Raw genomic sequence first — 7,497 nt, 5'->3', positions numbered from 1 at the left:
TCCGTCAAGTTTAAAATTGAAATAAACATGTGCTGCCGGCTAAGAGGAAAGAGGGGAGATTGTGTCTGATTGACACTATATATATAAGGTGCATGGGCGAAGTGGGGGGGGGGACGCAGTGTGTATCTGTGTGTAGCTTCCACCCCCTAAATTAGGCAAATAGATAAAAATACTTAACTAAAAGTAGAAATCGTAGAAAGATGTTGACAGATTTTTTTTTCTGAGCACCTGGGGTTAAAAGAAGGTAATTTAAAGCAACTGTTTTCATTCCAAATCTGCTAGACAGAGCCAATGTGGGTGTCTTGCCCCCCCCCCAACATAAATCCTGGCTACGCCTATGTTAAAGTGAGGTGTTAGGGGGAGGGGATAGTACTGTATTTTCCCGGGTATACGACGACCCCATGTATAAGACGACCTCTACTTTTTTAAACCCAAATTTAGAAATCAGTTTTTTTGGTGGGGCAAACGACCTCAAGGCTTTTTGGGGGCGAACAAACTGCAACTCACCCCTGTGAATTCAGCATCTGCATATAAGACAACCCCCAATTTTGGGATACAAAAATTGAGCAACAAACCCCTGGTGGGGGACACGTTGTGCTCCTCCTGGGGCTGTTTGACCACCTTTGGTCTGCACCCTGCACTCAGCTCTCACCTGTGACTCCGAGAAGCTGTCAGCATGCAGCAGAAGCCATGCTCTGGGAGACAGCTTTGACCAGCCGGCTAAACCAGGTGAGGGTAACCGATGGGTCTCAAATCCTCTGTGAGTTAAGGACTTCTGCATGTATCGTAAAATTTCCCTGATTTCCCTGTTTTATCTTTTTTGTAAACTGCTTGGAGGTTTTTCTACAATCAAACGGTGTATAATTTTTATAAAATAATTTAATAAAATACATACTACTTCAAACCATCATGGCTCCCCCTCCAAAGAATCCTGGGAGCTGTAGTTTGTTAAGGGTGCTGTGAGTTGTTAGGAGACTCTCCAATCTCCGCCCAGATCCAAAAACTCCCAGAGTTCCCTGGGGATTGAAAAGGCCTCATAACAAAATGCAGCTCCCAGAATTCTTTGCGGGGAGCCATGGCTGTTTAAAGTGTTGTCATAGTGCTTTAAATATGATGTGAATGTGTGGCCTGCCTGCCTGCCTGCCTCCTAAGGTCACATCCACACCATGCATTCAGCATTCATTTAAAGCACATGAATTTACCCTAAATAGTTTGCTAAGGATGCCATGAGCTTTAAATGTGCTTTAAGTGTCTGGTGCAGATATGACATACTCCTAAGCTTTTTGGCTCTTATTTCTGCTTGATTGCCTTGGGGCTTATCCAGACTTCCTTTTGTGGCACGGTTCTAAGGTCAGATCTGCGCTTTAAAGTGCCGCATCCGAGTGCCTTTTCTTTACTCCAGTGCCATCCCCGCAAAAACCTATTCTTTACCACTCATTTGGAGCAAACAGCAATCTGTAGAAAACCCAAATTGCCATTTGCAGAGTGTTTTGGGAGGGGCAGTATGATGCTTTGTTCAGAGCCACCTACCCACAGCCTGGTACATTTCAGATATTTTGGGCGACAACCTACCTTTTTTGGGGAAAATATTTTTATTGGTTTTTACAAATAAACTTTTACAACCAATTATAATCATTTCATGAGATTCTCTGAATCTCTTGACTCCTTCCCCATCCCTCACATGGATCCTATTAGCAATTTCCCCCCAAATCTACATAACAGTACATTTTCCATAATTTCAATTTTTCTTAATTATCCATATACTTCTTTACTTTACAAGTGATTCTTAGAGTCCAACCTATGTTTTGATTTGTTTACAATGGTCTCCTCGGGCAACAACATATCAATATGGTTGTACAATGCTGTGTTTGACAGGAGTTGAAGTAAAACTCTGTTACCTTTAGTAGATCTACTCTAACTTGGTGGTATTTTTTTATGTCATAACCCCCACTTCAAAATATCTCTGATGCTGACGGGAAAGGTCCTTTTTAATAACATTTTTACCAAGGCAAATCAGGGTGAAAACAAGACAAGTTTTCCATACAAGGTCATGTTTGCCATTACGTGAACCTTATCTTTAACAGCGCTATGACACGTTACAAGCGCCAGCAGCCATAATGATTAACCATGCTTTCAGAAGTTGGTTTTTGAGTGCCCGGTTATCACTGGAAAATCATCCTAGAGCGAACAGAAATCAATCTTCCAAACAAAGGGACCGATCAAACACAGTGAAGAGCCATTGTACAAAAGCAGTCTCCCTTTTAGACACGGATCTTAGACAGGAACATTGGCTGTGAATAAAGGGTAGTCCCTGTAGTAAGTACAAGGAGAAGCTACCATTTAAACCACCCTATGCCAATTGGGTGCCCTCCAGATGTTTAGGACTACAACTCCCATCAGCCCATGCCTGCTGGGAGTCATAGTTCTAAACATCTCAAAGGAACCCGGTTTGCAATGGCTAATCCAAACCTTGCTATTCCCACGTGCCAGTAACTACTTCTCTTTGTGGAGAAGGTTATTAAATAAACACATGTATTTTATTTGTTTGACAAGGTAAAATATAGGACGTTTCTATGTATAGGATTTCCTGTTTTCTTTACATGGTGGACAGTGCAACTTTGGGCCTGCTATTGACAAGCTCTTCAAGTTAAATATTAAGCCTCCTGAATAAAACTGTGTCGGAGGAAGAATGAGTAATATTTAACTTTAATTGAAGTTTTTTTTTTTAAAAAAATGCGAGTAATCTCCTCTTCTAGCATGACTTCGAAATGGAAGCTTTAGCCCCTCTGTTGCCACAGTATAAAGCATAAAAAGAGGGAAGTTTGATGGGGTAACCATGAGAGGGTTCCTAAACTTTCAGGAGAAGGAAAGTCATTTGATCTAACACAGCTCTCTCCTCCAACAGAGGGAAATGGCCAGAAGAGCAAGGAGGAAGAGCAAGGGGGCTGCTGCCCCCCTTGAGCACCTGCCACCTGAAGCAGTCACCTTACTTTGTCCAGTAGTAGGGCCGGCTCTGGAGAGAAGCTCACTCCTGCTCATCCTCTTAAGCAGACTAAGGGGAAAACAACTATTAGCATTCTGACCCCTGAAAGAGACCCACAGACTCCTCTGCAAATCAGGAGAGGCAGCAAGGCAGCTTTTCACTGTGTTCCTGTTGTTCCCTACAAGCCCTCATGGGATCAGCTCTCACAGAGGGAGTTGCTTTTCAAACAGCACTGGTGGCTTCTGTGGTAGGCAGGCACACCCTGGAAAAGGATGAAGGGAGAAACCTTCTCATGCACAAGCGGCTCAGAAGCAGGGGGGTGGGGAGAGATGTGGCCCTCAAGTCCGGGGTAGCCAACGTGGTGGACAACAAGTCTCCTCCATCCCTGGCCATAGGCCACATTGGCTACTAGAGCTGGTGGCAGTTGTATGCCAGCAACATCTGGAGGGCACTGCGTTAATAATAATAATAATAATAATAATAATAATAATAATAATAATAATTTATTTATACCCTGCCCATCTGTCTGGGTTTCCCCAGCCACTCTGGGCAGCTTCCAACAGAATATTAAAATAGAATAACCTACTAAACATTAAAAGCTTCCCTAAACAAGGCTGCCTTCAGAAATCTTCTAAAAGTCTCGTACAGTGGTACCTCGGGTTAAGTACTTAATTCGTTCCGGAGTTCCGTACTTAACCTGAAACTGTTCTTAACCTGAAGCACCACTTTAGCTAATGGGGCCTCCTGCTGCCGCCGCACCGCCGGAGCACGATTTCTGTTCTCATCCTGAAGCAAAGTTCTTAACCTGAAGCACTATTTCTGGGTTAGCAGAGTCTGTAACCTGAAGCGTATGTAACCTGAAGCGTAAGTAACCCGAGGTACCACTGTAGTTGTTTTTCTCTCCCTGCCCTTGTCCATCCTCACTAAGGGGTCATCCACACTTTCGCTTCACCCGTATTTTGATCATTATTGTGTACCAATTGATTATCCCCCAGGTTCAAGAGCTTTTCTCGTTGTTCTGTGGCTGTGCCTTGTGAAAATCATATGTCACCTGCTGATGCACAGAAAATTCAAAGAGAGATTTTGCTTAACCAAGATTCCATTCAGGGGGTAAGATCAGATTTTTACAAGGCACAGCTGAAGAACAATGAGAAAAGGTCTCAGACCCTGGGGAATCAATTGGTACGCAATACAATATGCATCAAGCGAAAATGTGGATGAACCCTAACTTGCCGTTAGTAGAGGAGTGAATTCAGGGCTTAATAAAAGTGGCCCAGCATATTTGCCCAAGCAAAACTCCTTATGATCCCAAGCTATTAAGTCACACTGATTTCAGCGGGACTTTCTCCCAGGTAAGCGTGGATGGGATTGCAGTCTTAGTTATCTAGTTACTGAGCTCAAGTTTGACTGTTTCGCCGATCTTGTCCCCAGGGGCGTTTCCAGCATCCGATCATTTCCAAGCGTGATTCTCAGGCTGGGAACAGACCTTGAGAATCTTTCTGTGCTCTTGGGGGTCATCCCGTCCCCCGTACAAACTGCACACTCGGGGGCAGGAAGAAAGGAAAGGCAGCAGGCTGCAGGTCTGGCTCTGGTGTCCAGCTTCCGAACGGGGGGCGGAGGGGTCACATAGCTGAACTCTTCTCTTCAAGTCGCTTGTCTATTCTTAGCATGAACTTTCAGCAGCGTCTCCTCTGATGGCTTGTTTGTTTGCAGAGTGGCCTTGTCCAAATTGTAGTACGTGCAGGAGGAGCTGCAGAGTCCATGCAATTAAAATGAATAATCTGAAAAGAATATCCTGTGGGTCAGAAGGAGGCAGATCTTTTTTTCTTTTTTTTTAAAAAAGGGGGAGGACGACGACATTCATTTCACACAATGGGTTTGTTATGTTTTTGTTCTTGTTCTTATTATGCATCTTGTGTTTTTATCTTGTATCTTTATGCTGTGAACTGCCCTGGAATCTAGAGATGAAGGGTGGTAAACAAATTTAATAAATAAAGAAATAAGAAAATACAGTCGTTTTACGTTTAAGACCCTGGCAAGAGTCAATGGAGAAATGTTCAGAGGCCAGGACTCCATCTCTCCCACTCTGCCCCCCCCAACCACTCTGCCTTAGGCAGGAGCCTGACACCCTGACATGGCCCAGTGTCTTTTCTCCTTGTTATGCTATAAATCATTTCCACTTTCCCCGCATCCTCCTGCCATCAAAATGACCGATGCGTTCCCCTTTGCCAACAAGCGTGCTGCCCTAGCAGCTGGCCTGCCTCAGCGATGAAGCCCTCTGCATGGGAGGCCGTTATTATTATCCCATTACACCAAACCTGCCCCCTCCCTCCCCAGAGTGCCGTTAACATGTCAGCCTCGACTGGAAAGACGCAGCAACGGAGGGTCTGGCCACAGAAAGGTCTCCAGCAGGAAAGGCTTCCTTCCTCACAGAGTGCAGGCCTCTCATGTTCGAAGACACGGCAGTCTCGTGATTCCTGTGGGACACGGTCCCATCCCAGCAAGCTCCAGTTGTGCAAATCCAGTTGATCTAGAGATCCGATGCAACAAATCAACTCCCCTCTCCCTGCCCCCAAAGCACCCTGCACGCTTTGCAGTGGCGTAGCGTGGGTTGTCAGCACCCGGGGCAAGGCAAGTAATTTGCGCCCCCTAACCCGTGGATTTGCCCTAACCCCAGATGTTGCGCCCGGTGCGGCCGGCCCCCCCTGCACCCCCCACGCTACGCCACTGACGCTTTGTGCTGATGATGGGGAAATGCCATAGAAAGCGTTGTGGCATACCGTTGGCTTCATGCTACATTATCTCACCCCTCACAGGCTTTGTGCGCAAACAGATTCAGATGATTGCTCGGTAGACAGGGCCATCTGGAAGGACCTCCTGGCTCGCCCGGGACCTTTTTCAGCTCCCCACAACTCCACATCTGCCCTGGATTGGAAGAGCGAGCTGATTGGGATTGGCGAAATAAAAGAACACAGGGCTCCTTTGGGGCTTGCAAGCCTCCTCAAATGCATAGGGTTCCCCCACCCCACCCTACAGTCAAAGTGTCCTATAACAGAAATCATAAAAGCAAAACAATATTTTTAAAATGAGCTAAAATCTCTTTGTCACTTTCTTCCTCGCTGGAATAGTTCTGAATGGATTCATCAGGGCACTATTAATAACGGCTAATAAACTTGTTAGTTTTGCAGACACCAGGGGGCATCCTTGCCCATGGTTTCTCGGCAAATTTAGGAACAGTAAAGAGCCAGTTTCTTAGGACCTGTCATTAGCCATCAGAGGTTTTGAGGCCAGTTCTGTTGTTAATCTCACTGTCGGAATCTCCATAACTCTCTTCAAGAGAGACCTGGTACACCCACACCAAAATCGAGCCCTGGTGGGAGCTGTGCACTTGTACAGAGTGCTGCTTAATGTAATTTCCATCAGGGCCATGCGGGAGACTTTCCTTTTCGATAGTGCCCTTGGGAGTGTGTGTGTGTGTGTGTGTGTGTGTGTGTGTGTGTGTGTTTGTGTTTTCCATCCCCTAAAGACAGACAGCAGGCTACTTGGGGGGAGGGCTCCAGCAGCAGAGCTTGCATCCAGAAGACTGCCTCTCTACTTAAAAGGACCGGATAGGTCATGGGAATGATTTCTGCCAGAGTTCCTGGAAAGCCCCAGCCAGTTAGAATAGACACAGAGAGAGTCTGGCCTGGTATGAGGCAGCTCCTTCTGCCCTGTGTGAGAGCTGTGTTCAAATCCAGACTCAGTGATGGAATTACTTGGGAGCCTGGGCAAATTACTATCAGTCAGCCTCACCTGTAAAATGGGAACAACAGAAAACAAAGGGGATGACAGCCCACCAACTTTTCACACTTTTAATCAAACATTTTGCTGGCTATAAACATGGACCCCCCAAAGAACCAGAAACAATCACTAAAGAATCCTTTGATATTGTTCTCCGTAACAAAGGAGCCTATTGAACTGGTCTGTTGCCAGAGACAGATGAACAAAGTTCCAACTGCAATATATGGAAATATGAAGAACCAGCCATACCCATCAGACTCTGAAATTTAAGCTATCAGATTTGTGTGTGTCTCTCTCTCTCTCTCTCTGTGTGTGTCTTTCTCTCTCTCTCTCTCTCTCTCTGCCACATGCAACTTGGCAGTGAAACTTCCGCCTAGCTAAGGGCCACCCCCCCGGGTCAGGAAATGAGGCAAAGCAGTCGGCTTGGGTGACAGAATTGACAAAGTTGTGATTTCCCTGCCTTCAGCGAGGCATCCTTTTTATTTGTTTATGAGCAGGTGGCAATTTGACTATTTGCTTCAGGTGCAGGAATGTCTCTGCGGCCAGAACTGAACATAGCTCAGAGGAGCTGGTGGATGGAAAGGAGGAGGGGCAGCAGGAGTGGCCTGGGCTTGTGATGGGCTCTGGGGCTCAGAACTGTCCTTGGCAGAAAGAATGCTCACACATGACATTCAGTCAGTGCACACAAATACCTCAAGGACCGCCTCTCCCCATATAAACCAACCCGGACTCTG

The 7,497-nt window shown here is 46.0% G+C and overlaps 1 long non-coding RNA gene across 1 annotated transcript; it reads left to right on the top strand.

Moving 5' to 3' along the window:
* The first annotated feature begins 118 nt into the window (after positions 1 to 118).
* On the top strand, positions 119 to 6,019 carry LOC310751459. Its single transcript, XR_014542521.1, has 3 exons — positions 119 to 729; positions 4,697 to 4,859; positions 5,800 to 6,019. It is a non-coding gene; the product is annotated as an uncharacterized lncRNA (long non-coding RNA).
* The last annotated feature ends 1,478 nt before the right edge of the window (positions 6,020 to 7,497 follow it).

Source organism: Podarcis filfolensis (assembly GCF_964270895.1).
Source record: "Podarcis filfolensis genome assembly, chromosome: 16".
NCBI classification, from domain to species: Eukaryota; Metazoa; Chordata; class Lepidosauria; order Squamata; family Lacertidae; genus Podarcis; species Podarcis filfolensis.
Note: the sequence above shows the minus strand (reverse complement) of the source record. Positions and strands in the feature narration are given on the sequence as shown.